Source organism: Canis lupus, chromosome 15, assembly GCF_048164855.1.
Source record: "Canis lupus baileyi chromosome 15, mCanLup2.hap1, whole genome shotgun sequence".
In the NCBI taxonomy this organism is placed as follows: Eukaryota; Metazoa; Chordata; class Mammalia; order Carnivora; family Canidae; genus Canis; species Canis lupus.
In genome coordinates, this window is record NC_132852.1 from 14902281 (window position 1) to 14916319 (window position 14039).

Sequence of the window (14039 nt, forward strand, 5' to 3'; positions counted from 1 at the left end):
AGCAAAATAAACTACACAAACCATGCTGAACGTCTATGAAGCCAAACCATAAGAAAGTTTCTTTTTAAAATAATATTTAACTTTTTTTGCCTCTGTTTATAAAAATAACAATCACTGAAAAAAATCTAGGAAAATCTAAGAAAATAAAAACCACTCATAATATTAACATTATGACATACAGTTTTAATTTTACAATTGCACATATATAATGTATATATATATATATACACACACTATATATATGTAATCATATTTAATTAAATCAGATGAATATATATACAGTTGTAGGGGTTGTTTTTTTTTTTTAACCTTGGCATTCTCTGGCCAGATGGCCAACCGTCAGCCACTCCATGGATCAATGCAGGGCCTTACTCTAGGCCAGCTCCTCTTACAGGCAAAGTGCTGCTCACTGGGAAGATCTCCGGTCCCCAGTGTTTGGGGCTACCCTTAAGTGGGGCCATAATCACTATAACAGTCCACTTTCGGCTGGTGCTGGCATATGGTACAGAGCCATCTAAATCAGGTTTGAACTGTCATCCTCTGTAGTCAGTTGGTCATTGGGAACCTGCCATGAGGCAATGGGTACAAGTGAGGTTGCCAGAGTGGCCAGGGTGCAAGTGCCAGGCACACGAGTGACTTGCTCTTGGGCCTTCTATGTACCTTCAGGGACTGTTAGGCATGGAAATTGTATATATATATATATATATTTCCATGTATCACCTTTCTGTAATGGTTGAGCACTTCTTGGAATTTCCAATTTTATGACTGAGTGGATCAAATAACCACCAGTTCATGAACGGCAAGTATCTGGAATCTGGTCACCTGGTGCCCCATGGTCAGTTGTCTCCTCCAGGGCCCAGTAGCCAGCCAGGAGCTGCTACTCTCAAAAAGAGAAGACTTATTTGTTTGGAGGCCTAGCTCTGCCCATAAATCTTCAAGTCCTTCACTTTTGATGCTCTCACTGAAACCTACAATAAGCCAACAACCTCTTGATGCTCCCAGGCCTTCAAGCACGGTTGTGTTTCTGGAGCCATGAGGTCCCAGCAAGAGCGTCCACCACTCTGTACCCTGATGGGCATAGGGGCTTTTCCTGGCTCTGATCTCACTCAAGCCTAGCAACTGCTCATATCACCAGAATTGTGTTCTTTTTATTACCTTTACATTTTAAAATTTCTGTTTCTCAACTTACTTTTCACCAATTACCAAAGTCAACATTATGCATTATCCTGATATCCCCAATATAAATGAGCAAATTCCCCCACATTTCCCATTCCACCAACTACTCCCTCATCAATTTCCAGACTTTGTTAATAAAGATCCAGCTTGTGGTTTCTGACATTGCTTTACATTATGTATATTCTTAACTATGAAAGATCTAAATTCATTTACATTTATATACTTATTAAAATGATTTTGTTTTAAAGATTTTATTTATTTATTCATGAGAGACACAGAGAGAGAGGCAGAGACATAGGCAGTGGGAGAAGCAGGCTCCCTGCGGGGAGCTGGGATGTGGGACTGGATCCCAGGGCCCTGGGACTATGACCTGAGCCAAAGGCAGATGTTCAACCATTGAGCCACCCAGGTGTCCCATATCCTTGGCATCTGATTGGCAAGTAAAGAAAGAGTGTGGAGGATGTTTCTATGGGCCTGACCTGGAAGTAGTATGTCTCTTTCACCCCTGTTCCCCTGGCCAGAACTCAGTCCTGAGGCCTTGTCTACATGCGGGGAAGAATGGGAGATGTTGCTGTGTGCTAAGGAGGAAATGGAAACAAGTAGGCCAAGATAGAGCCCTGTTAGCAAAACACCTCTCTCTACTGACTCCAATTCAAATTTTAATTCTACAATTGTAATTATAATTTTGAAATTATGGCTTTGAATCTATTCATTTCCACTTCATTTTCAGCTTGTTGCTCTTGCAGCTTATCGTGCTGTCAAGTCTTTATTTTGTCTTTCTAATTCTTCCCGTTTATTCTTCTACTATGAATGCCAGTTATTTTTCTGGTTGTAATAATTTCTTTCTCCTGCATCATTAAAATTACATTCTATCCCTTGTGTTCTACAGTTATTTTCCATAGAAACTATTGTTGGTTATTTTCTGTTTATTCATCCTCAAATAGAGAGTAAGCTATGTAATTTTGAGTTTTGGATGAGTGGGTTTCTCTCAGCTCTACTTAATGTTCTTTCAATAACTATTGCTGGAGGGGATTTTGATGTATACAACTCCCAACTCAATTTCTGTTGTCTGGTATTTAGTCTTCTGGTATAACTTTGCTTCACTCATCTGCGGTCATTTGCCTACCTATGCTGCTTGTCTCTTGTAGACAGAGAGGAGGATTGGTCAGCAGGCTCAGGCTTTAGGCCAATCTGGAGTTCACCTGTGCAAGTGTTTTTATTGTTATGAATATGTAATTATCATTCATTACAAAGTCATGGTCACTTGAGCAACACTATAAATCAACTAACATAACAAACATATACAGAACACTCTACCCAACAGCAGCAACATATGCATTCTTCTCAAGAGACCGTGAAAATATTCAAAGCAATCCCTATCAAAACCACAATGTGTCCTCCCTCTCCTTTTTCAGGAATGGAAAAGTCGATCTTAAAATTCATATAAAATGACAAGGGATCCTGAATAGAAAATACAGCATTGAAAAAGAAAAAAGTTAGGAGACTCACATATCCTGACTTCAAAATGTACTGCTAAGCAACAGTTATCAGAAAAGTTTGGTGTTGGCATAAGAATAGACATAGGTCAGTAGAACAGAATTGAGATTCCACAATAAATCCATACATCTATAGTGAATTCACTTTTGACAAGGGCATCATCACTATTTAATGGAGGGAAGAATAGTCTTTTCAACAAATGACTCTGGGACAAATGTACACCCAAATGCAAAAAAAAAAAAAAGAAAGAAATTAGACTTTTACCTACCACCAGATTCTAAAATTAACTTAGGGTGCCTGGGTGGCTCAGTCGGTTGGCCCAGTCCAACTCTTGATTTCAGCTCAGGTCATGATCTCAGGGTTGTGAGACTGAGCCCTGTGTCTGGCTCCACACTGTACCTGGAGCCTGCTTAAGATTCTTTCTTTGCCTCCCCTCCTCAGAAAATTAAATAAATAAAGTTACCCAAAAAACTAAAAATTGATCAAAGACCTAAACATAAGAGCTTAAACTATAGAACTCTTAGAAGGAAACACGGGGAAATCTTCATCATACTGGATTTGGCAATGATTTCTTGGATATGACAGCAAAAGAACAAGTAACAAAAGAAAAAGATAGGTAAATTGGACTTCAACGTTAAAAACTATTGTTCACCAAAGAACAATATTAATGTGAAAAGATAATCCACAGAATTGGAGAAAATATTTGCAAATCATGTATATGATAAAGGTTGATATGCATAATATTATGAAGGACTCTTGTGATTCCACAGTAACAAAAATCCAAACGACACAGTTCAAAGATGGACAGACAACTGGAATAGACATTTTTCTAAAGAAGATGTACAAATGGCCAATAAGTACATGAAAAAGATGCTCAACAATATTTGTCATTAGGGAAACAAAAATCGAAACCACCATGAGATATTAATTCAAATTCATTCGAATTATTATTTTGAAAGGGGAAAATAACAAGTGTTGGTAAGGATGTGAAGAAATTGGAACACTTGTCCTTTGTAGGTGGGAAACGAAAATGGTTCAACCACTGTGAAAAATATCTTGGTAGATACTCAAAAAAGTTAAACATAGAATTACCATTATCATCTAGTAATTCCATTCCTAGGTATATACCCCCAAAGAACTGAAAACAGGCACTCAAACAGATACCTGGACATGAATGTTTATAACAGCACTCTTTGCAGTAGCCAAAGAGTGGAAACAACCCAATGACCATCAAGTGGTAAACAGATACCATGTTTCCATACAATCTAACACTATTCAGCCATAAAAAGAAATAAAGTACCAATACATGGCACAAAGTGGATGAACTTTGAAAACATAATGCTAAGTGAAAGGAGTCATACATAAGAGACCATATATGGTATGAGTCCATTTATATGTAAATATCAAGATAGGTACATTTGTAGAGACAGGAATCAGAAAAGTGGTTGCCAGTGGTGACTACTTAATGAGTATGGGGTTTTCTGTTGGGGTGATGAAAAAGTTCTGGACCTACAGTTGATCCTTGAACAATGCAGGGCTTAGGGACATTGATCCCCTGCACAGTTGGAAAACTCATGTATAACTTTTGACTCCCCTAAAACTATTAAGAGTCTACTGTTGACCTGAAGCCTTTCCAGTAACATTAACTGTAGATTAGCACGCATTTTATATGTTATATACATTTATACTGTATTCTTAAAATAAAGTAAGCTAGTGAAAAGAAACTGTTGCCGAGAAAATCATAAGGAAGAGAAAATACATTTACGATAGTGTACTTGTATTGAAAACAATCCACATATAAGTGGACCCACACAGTTCACACCTGGGTTGTTCAAGGAGCACCTACAGATTGAGGGGATGGATATACAACATTGTGAATATACCAAATGCCAACGTATTATGGTTAAGATGGTGAATTTCATGTTATATGTATTTTACCACAATTTTTATAGCCACAAAGTCACATGTGAAAATTATTTTTACATACAGCCTTTTGTTTATCCTAGAGTTTCTAGTTCCTATTTTGCATTGCTTTCCTTTATTATGTTCTCAAGATATTCAAATGCTCTCAAACATTAGATATTCCATTGTTCCTCATATTCTCCAAAAAAAAACAAAAACAAAAACAAAAACAAAAACAAAAAAATCCCCTACCTTCACAGCCCTGATTCTTTGGGTCCAATCTAGGTTAATTTCTCTGCTATGTGGAAATTCCCTCCCTTAACCTCCCTTCCCCCACACCTTGACTGCACCTCTGTTTCCTCTTGCCTTTTACCTTTCAGTTCTTTAACTTTAGCATATCTTCAAGTAATGCTGAAAATGGCTAATTTAGCCTGAAAACTGATTCTTTTCCCAAATCCAGATTAAATATATTTTCCCCTTGTCTGTAGCATAGCTTCTGATTTTTGATATTTTGTATGTTACTTGATTTTTCTTTCAAGAGTTATTAGATACTTTTTTTGAGTTATTAGATTCTTTTTATTATTCATAGTATTCTGAAATTTCATTATAATGTGCTGGACACAAGTTGTTTTTCATTTATTCATTAGTTCATTTATTAAAGTGGGCTCTTTATATGTGGAGATTTATTTTTCAACTCATAAATTCCCCTGTTTTATGTCTTTGTTAATTTCACCCCTCCATTTTCTCCAGTCTTTCTTCCCCAAGCCCCTGTGTGTTTTTTTTTTTAATTTTTATTTATTTATGATAGTCACACACACAGAGAGAGAGAGAGGCAGAGACACAGGCAGAGGGAGAAGCAGGCTCCATGCACCGGGAACCCGACGTGGGACTCGATCCCGGGTCTCCAGGATCGCGCCCTGGGCCAAAGGCAGGCGCCAAACTGCTGCGCCACCCAGGGATCCCCCCTGTGTGTTAAACATAGGACATCATGTGTTATTTCTCTCACATCTGTCAATTGGTTTTATTTTTTAGGAGATTTTCTTAATCCTTCCAGTTACCCTAATGATTTATTTCCTCTTGAGTCTTGTATTTTTACTTTGTAAGAACTTTTTATCTTGTTTCATACCCATTCGTTTATCAAAACATCCTGCCTTCATTTTATAGGTGTAATATGATCCTTCAATCTCTTTGAGAATGCCAGAGTTTTTGTGTTTATCTAGTTCTTTCCTACTCCCCACATTATCCCTTCCTTTTGGGATCATGTTTTCTAGCTGTTTATCATGAACTGTCTTTTTCAAACTTTTTACCAATCCCAGATTGGCCATTAATATTTAAGAGTAAGATTCTAAAAGGAGATTGGGAGCTCTGTAGATTTGGGTAAAGGTTTTGTTTTAGGACCATCAGGCAGGGAGGCAGCTGGTGTCCGGGGAGTCCACCAAAGCCAGAATGTGGAGGTGGCTGCTCACTTTTCTGATAAAGGAACCTGATTTGTCAACTTTGGAATGCTTAAGAAACAGCATTTCATATAATAGGCTAGGGGCACTGATTGCTTAATTGACTTATCTTTAAAAAATCCACTTGTTTTCGGTTTCAAGTTTTACTCCTACTTTTGCCACACTGGAGTCTCTAGTCCCTAAGCCTCTGAGGAATCCAGTGGGACAAACCACTTCTCCTTTGATGCAGATGCCCCTGAGTGAGCACGGTGCTGCTCCTTCCTCCACCTTGCAGGCTTCCCTCACCATGTCTCCACGGACTGGCTGCCTTAACAGAATTTTGTTGAAATCACTCATCTGCAGGTAGCCCCTCTCTACTCTCTTTAACACTGTAGGTTAATATGTTTTTAATCTTTTATTATCCTTACATTATAGAGTTTCTCAAGAGACAGAAGTTTTTTTTTTTTTTGCTATGGACTTAACCTTTCAATTTCTTAATTTTTCTGAGTTGCAAAATGATCATTTTAAAAGTCACTTAGGATTTTAAAATTGTTTTAAATCTCTCCCTTACTTGGCAGTTGACCTTAGATCCCAAAAGCCCGTGCTTCACCAAGCTGCCATAAGTCTCCTCAGACTTCATGTTGAGTGAATAATTTCACATCTTTTTTTTTCCCAAAGGGACTGGCTTATTTTTACCTGCTACATGATCTCCCTGGAGTTGCTTTGCAGAAGCAGTAACCATTATTTAATAGGTCCTTCTATCTCACCCAGATCAGCCTTCATGGAGTCACTCATGGGAGAAGTAGCTGGAGCACAACTCAGTAGCTGCAGTTAGGAGTGTTTGCCCTTGTGACTCACAGTTGAGGGCTTATATTCAGAATGTCTCTGATTTTCTCTGTCGGTGGCATCTTAATATTTGTAGCACGTCTCTCCTAATTTTCAGTTCAATGAGACTTTTGTTATACTGGAGTCTCTGCCGTTCTGGACAAAGGCTGCCTATCATTTTGAAGTTTCCTTTGGCATTTTTCCAAAGCGAATTTTTACCATGCCGAGTCTATATTTAAGTCAGATCATTTCACATTTGGTGAAAACCTGTCCGGGTATTTTGTGTGATGCAGACAGAGAGAACTTTTATTTTTGTTTTTGCTTTATTTTTTGGTTACATTGATTGGTCAATAGTACAATTTAAAACCAAGTTAAAGTAACACAGTGTTCTATCTCACAAACCAATTTCTTCAAGATATAATAATATTGAGAAGAAAAATAACTAAGACTTAGATAGTTCTTATTTTATGCTTGGCACTGTTGTAGGGAATTTGCATTAATTAATTCCTTTAATCCTCACATGGCCACATGGGATAGCTACTGTTACATTGTGCACATGAGGAAAATGAAGCCAGGGTACAAATCCAAGCTGTCTGGCTCCAGAAGGATGTGTTTGTGAGAAGTTTTTTGTTTTTGGGGTTTTTTTTTTTTTTTTTTTTTGGAATTGTCCAGAAAATACCTGATGCTGAGGAGGAGACATGAATCCTGGAGTTATTTAAGTAGAGATATAGGAAGAAGGTGAATGGCTGTCTTTGCAATTAGAAAATGATACACTAGTTTGTTAGGATTTGTAAAATAAATACATAAATAAATGTTATTAAAAAACATAAAATCCTCCCTATCTTACATTAAATACCAATTTTGATGTATTGTTGAAAAGAATTCTGTACTTTTCATTCACCAATCTACTCATTTATTCAACAGATATTTATTGAGCACCAGCTGTGTGGCCGACCAGAGCCCAGGTAAGGGGGATACATTGGTGAACAAGACATGGACCCGACCTTGAATGGGGAGTGGGCATCTGGGGGCAGCGCTGGCAATAAACCTAATAAGCAGATGGCATGTTAGAGGCAAGAAGAGGAAGGCAGAGCAGACTGAGGTAAGGGAGGTTTGGAATGCCCAGGGAGGGGATGGTGACAGGCTACCAGTCGCAATGTGGTGGTCAAGGTAAGTCTCCCAGTGAAAGTTAGAGCTCAGTTGAGACTGGAAGGGGGTCAGGGAGCCTGCCTTGCTCCGTCTAGGGGAAGGCTGTTCCCAGCAGAGGGAATTGCCAAGGCAAGAGCTCCCTGATGTGGAAAAATAGCAAGGAGGCCCTTGTGCCTGGGCAGGGGGGAGTGTGGGCTACAGATGGGCTCTGAGAGGGAGCAGGAAGCCAGGACACTGTGGGCTGTGGAGCTTGGTCTGGGGCCTTGGCTTCTACTCTGAGTAAAGTGGAAGAGCATTACAAGATTTAACATGGCCAGACTTACATTTGCCTGGACTGCTCTGGCGGCTGTTTTGAGAATAGACCATAGAGCATCAAGGGTAGGAGCCGAGAGCCCTCTAGGAGACGGCAGCAGTAATCAGGCAGGAGACAGCAGTGACTTGTCCCAGCACAGCGGAAGGGGTGACAGATGTGGACATGTCAGTGTACTTTGAAGTTGGAGCCGCCAGGATTTCCTTACATATCAGCTTTGGGTTCAGAGAAAATTCAGGATCCAGAATCGGACTTTTGACCAGAGCAACTGTTGTAGCTGCCATCGGGACCAGGGAAAGTGGCATGAGAAGCAGGTGTGAGGGGATGGCACCTGCTGAGGTTGAGATGTCACGCAGACACCCAATGTCAGACAGACAGATTTCACAAGGGAAAGCTTGGAAGAGAACCATGGGCTGGAAATTCAAATTGCATCCATGAATTCTTCCGTAATTTATCTAATTTACGGTTGGGCATAATTTTTAAAGAATCATTGGGAATACCCAAGAATCCTTATGAAGTAAGAACTTTTAACCTACAAACTGTTTCAAGTAAATAAAAACGTTTGTGAATTCTAAATTTAATAATCACAAGGACATCATGTATTTTATAAATATTAGGGACAGAATCAAGTTTCCCCAAAGTTCATGTGTTGAAGTTTCAACCCCTGGGAGCTCACACGTGACCATCTTGGGAGATAGGGCCTTTAAAGAGGTAATTAAAGGAAAAGGAGGTTATGTGGATGGGTTGCAATCCCATGTAGGACACATGACTGGTGTCCTTATAAAAGGAAGAGATCAGGACCCAAACACATCCAGAGAAAATGGTTGTGGGGACCTGGGAAGAAGATGACCATCTGTAAGCCAGGGAGAGAGGCCTCGGGAAAAGCCAACCCTGCTGACACCTCCATCTCAGACTTCCAGCCTCCAGAGCTGTGAGACAAATACACCTCTGGGTTTAAGCCCCCCAGTCCATGGCTACTTTGTATTGTATTAGCAACTAATACAATAGATACATAATTGAACCTGAATTCATTTCAGTTAGATCGTCTTACTTTTGTATTTTTAAGGCAATTCATTTTCCCTTTGACTTGCAGATTTTGTTAAGCCCAGAAGTACTGGTAGCCTGGGCATTGAGCCCAAGGCTGAGATGGCCTGGTGCTGGCATAAAGCAGGAAGGCTTCCACAGAAGGCGGGGAGGCTGGGACTCTCCTCGCAGGAGGATGGGATATCCTGGTTTTCGCTGTGTATCTATGGTGACGATACCTTTGGGTTTTATTTTCAAGTTCTGCCTTTTTTCCCAGTCTGGGTGATGCCTTTCAGAGAGGCAGTGCTGGAGGGAAACAATTACTTTTTTAGCTCTGTCTTTTCAGAATAAGACTTTATTAGCGTATTTATCTTATCAAAGGCTAGAGAAGTCATTGTCGTTTAATATAATTTATTACTCCAAATCTGTGTACACTGTGTCGATTTGTTAGTGGGCAAGACATTGTTAAAACAGTTGTTAGGAGATTTAACTTGGTGCAGTCAAGAGCCGGGCGGTTGAGGCGCAGCAAGTTTCTGCCTGTTGATTACTCACAGGAAAACAGATCAAGTCACCTGGTCACGTGCTAAGTACTACCATTGGATCAGTGTTGTAGAGCAGTGAACAAGAATCTGGTCAGTGGGATCTGTGCCCAAAATTGGCCTTGCAAAGATCTAAGGGTCCAGAAAAGTGGTCCCAAACTGAACATCAGATATTCCCATAAGGAAGGATACAGTTCTTCCATTTACAATCAGAGATAAGGCTTAGAATAGATCTAGCTTATTAAAAAAAAAAAAAAAAAAAAAAGAATAGATCTAGCTTGGGGAGGTGGCACTGACCAGTGGGAGTGTGGGCTCCCTGTGGGCAGGTCCTCAGTACTGTTGTGTTGTAGCCCCCAGAACATTACCTGGGGCCTGGTCCCCAGTAAGCCTCAAGTATGTGTTTGCTGAAGAAATAGTTGTGATTTTTTTCTTAGGAGCAGGTTTTGTGAGGAGGTAGGGAAAGAGCTTGAAATGTAAGATCACCACTCCCCTAAGAAAACAAAATCCAGAATCCCAATCCAGGATCAAGGCTTGGATGCAGAAGGAGACTCTGTGCAGAGAGGGAGAGCTGGCTCCCTTCATAAAGGATTCAACTTCTGTAGGGATTCTTTTATTTCATTGAGCTCTGCCTCTGTGCCTGGCCCCGGAGGCATATTGTACACACTTAAAGGTCCTTGGCCCAGCCTGAATGCCATTGCCTTCTCCGTGTGTTCCCTTTAATCCAGCTACAGTAGGCTGGGGCCCTTCAAACACCATTAAAAGGTGAATCAGATGGAGAAGAAAGCGAAGTGCATACGAGTATTAGAACAGCCCTACTTTCAAAGGCTGAGCTAATTACTTTCCAGCTCCGAAGACCCAAAGTGGGTCACCCTGTCTGGGTTCTTTAGTTTCAGTTCTTGGCTTGTCTTCAGAGAGCGTACTCATCCGTCAAGATCCTTGGCCCAGAGAACCGGGGTCCCTGTCTCTGTCCTGTCTGGCTCTCCTTCCAAATTCCAGGTTCAAAGTTGGAAGATGGGCTCCCTCCCCTAATGACTGGTCCCCCCCCCCCCCGCAAATGACTCTTTCTCTAGAGGAACCCTCTACCTGTGCCTGCAGTGAGGGGCCCCAGTGCCAGCTCAAGACCTGCATATCCATCCCTTGAGTGTATCACCACCATTCTGAGCGTCACATGCAGACCCCAGCACATGTGGAGGCAGAGAGGAAGGAAATGTCGTGCGAACAGCTCCAATAGAAACAGCCAGGGCCACCCAAGAAACGAACTTGGCCTGCTTTACAGTTCAGCCCCAGGCACGCTCGGCGTGTATGACATTTGAGCTGGTAATCTGAGGATTGAAACTGAGAGATTGTGTCTTTAAAGTGGTCACAGGAATGTCAGGAGCAAGTAGCAACTCCATTTTAATGGTTTATCATGGGGAAGTAGCAGCCTGGCTGCCAGGACGCCAACCTTCGTGCGTCCCGGGTCAGTTTGCCCCTTCTGCAAAGAAGAAACCCTCTCTGGAGGGCAGGTGTGTCTAGTTCTTTTTGTTTCCTTACTGGGATTTTTGCATGTAAAACTCTCAAAGACAAGACTGGCCTCTCACCTGTCATGCCTCCCTCAGCCTGTTTGTTTTCCTAGACGTTTATGGAGCTGTCATTGGTTAACAGATGCCAGGAGGTTTCATGTTCTAATCCCCCCCCCTCCCCAGCCTTGCTTCAGCACCACACCTACCTTCGTAATGAGCCTGAACTTGCTATTGTCCAAACATGAGCTACTGAACTGAAAAACTCAACTTTATGATTTAATGCACAGGATTTTTTTTTTCCTCCCAAAAGAAAATTTATCTGATCTTGGCCAGGTTTTAGTTTGTCATTATGCTGCATGCAGTGTTCTTAAATTAATCTTTCCTCTACTCCAATAGCTTTGGTTTCTATCAGTCACATCTTGTTCAGTAAACCCTTTATTTGCCCATATTCTGATTCCTGATATTTCCTATAGACAATCTCTTGAAACTGGTCACAGAATTCTCAGAGAGCCAGGTGTAAGGTATTGAAGACAAAGGATCTCCTATAATTTCTAAGAGATAAAAAGTGCTTCTCTGAAGTTTTCTTTTTCTTTTCTAAAGGATGACTTGGGATATACTCAAGGCTTATCAAGTTTGAGTATGTCTTAGGACAGATCTTCGTTTCCTCATGGTCTGGCACTTTCATCTTTTACTACTTCCTGTCTCAATTTTACATGGAGAAAAATGTCGACATGAGTGTCAAGCAAAAACTCCACTTTGACACCAAACGTTAGAGGTGAAATCTTTGTTCTTTACCAAAACAGGAAAAAAAAAAAAAAAAAAAAGGAGATCCAGTATTTAGATTTTTCTCTTTCTCCTTCATAGAAATAGCAGCTCTTCCCAGGAAATGACTCAGTACCACAGATTCTTCTTCTTCTCAGGTGTCTTTTTATCTTTGTGAGTTTTAGTCTAAGTAAAATAAATGTCTTTTTCAGTTCAGTTTCCAAATGGGGAAACCATGTACCTAGTCCCTCTGTGGGGCTTTTTTTCTGTCTTAAACTTTTTTTTTTCCCTCCCAAATTATGACTGTTCTCAGTGAGTCTTGACAATAATTTCTAAATTAGCCCTGTCTGAACTTGTGTTTGGTAATCTTAGGTATTTAATTGTAAGTGTCATAGATTCCTAGCATTTCCAGTGCAGGTGTCGGATTAAAAAAGACAGTTTGACGTCCTCATTGTGCAGGTCAGTTTAGTATTTTCCATGCCAGGAGCAAGGTAATTAACATTGCTGTCTCATTGCAGGGCTAGAGCAGTGGCTTTCTAAATGTCACCCTTCACGCACGTGGACCTTGATGCACATCCTTCTTCCTGTTTGTCTTGCGGCTGCGCAAAGGACCCCATGGTTAGAAGACCATACCGTGGAAGGCAGCGAAGCAGTTCTGTCAAGAAGCAGGGGAGCCAAAGCTAATATACAGTCATGTCTGCTGAAATGTTTATTTTACACAATTCTTGAAAAGTGAACAGAAACCATGATTTTAAATTGGATTAAGAGAGATTATGTGTGTGTGTGTGGGGGGTGGAATCAGATGCACAGAGTGTTTAAGGGAGAACAGTTTGGAGACCAGAGTCAGATTTTTTGTGGTTATTCGTCTTCCTCCAGGTTGTTTCCCCAAGCTCAGAGCTGGCTCTGAAATCAGTAGGCATTTTGGACGGAGAACGAAAAGAAACAACAGTGGGGAAATAGAGATTTCTTGGTACCGATTCTGAAGCTCTTTCACAGTTAACATATTTTTTTTCAGTGCTTCCCAAATATTTCTCTCTTTCCAGGGACGAGAATGCTTATGCCCCTGGCCCTTCTCCAGTTGGGATTTTACCTGAGAATTTAAATAAACCATCAGCAGAGTGCTTGGTGGGCAAAGAATTCAGAGCCAAGGAGAGTGAATCTTATAGGAGAAGTTGCATCCGGGTGAGGGAGTGACAGCCGGACCCCTGGCCCACAGATGGCAGCCTGTCTACCTCTGTGACTACACCTCTGCCTGTCATCCCCCATCTCACGGCCTAGGCTGTGCCCCCATCAAGCTTGCCAGTCCCTGGTGACTTGGCCTTACCTCTTTTCCTGAGTTCTGGACTCTGGGTTCACCCCTTGGCCAAGTCATGCACCTGCAGGTATTCATTGAGCTCCTGCCCTTCCGTACGGTTGATTCCATGTTCTCTTATTGAATCACATCCCAGGTCCTGCCTTCTAAGGTTGACCATATGGATTTTAATCAGATGAGAGACATTTTCTAACTCAGTTTATTGAATAAAAGTTTACATGGAGTATATACTTGAAACTGAACAAATCAAATGTCTTTGGAGATATTCAAAGATATTACCCAGTGAAGGCCGGTAAAATGGAAAAGGTTCAAAATTTCTAAGTGGTTATCACTTCCTAGAATCATAAAGTTAAAAAAAGAAGAATCATATCGTTACTATTATTTTATGTTTCAGGGATTTTTAGCCCATCAACTTTCCTATGGTTAAAAAAGAAAAAAAAAAGAAGTGAATGGTTTATTTTAGACAGAATTTTTTTTGAAGTTTTATTTATTTTTAGAGACAGAGCACAAGTCAGGGGAGGGACGGAGGGAGAAGGGGAGGATCTCAAGCAGAACCCCGCCGAGTGAGGAGCCCAACTCGGGGCTTGATCCCATCACCCTGAGATCATG

The 14039-nt window shown here is 40.8% G+C and overlaps 1 long non-coding RNA gene across 1 annotated transcript; it reads left to right on the plus strand.

Moving 5' to 3' along the window:
- The first annotated feature begins 344 nt into the window (after nucleotides 1-344).
- On the plus strand, nucleotides 345-13734 carry LOC140605476 (uncharacterized). The gene is made up of 3 exons (XR_012008121.1): nucleotides 345-523; nucleotides 7758-7798; nucleotides 12637-13734. It is a non-coding gene; the product is annotated as an uncharacterized lncRNA (long non-coding RNA).
- Nucleotides 13735-14039: the final 305 nt, after the last annotated feature.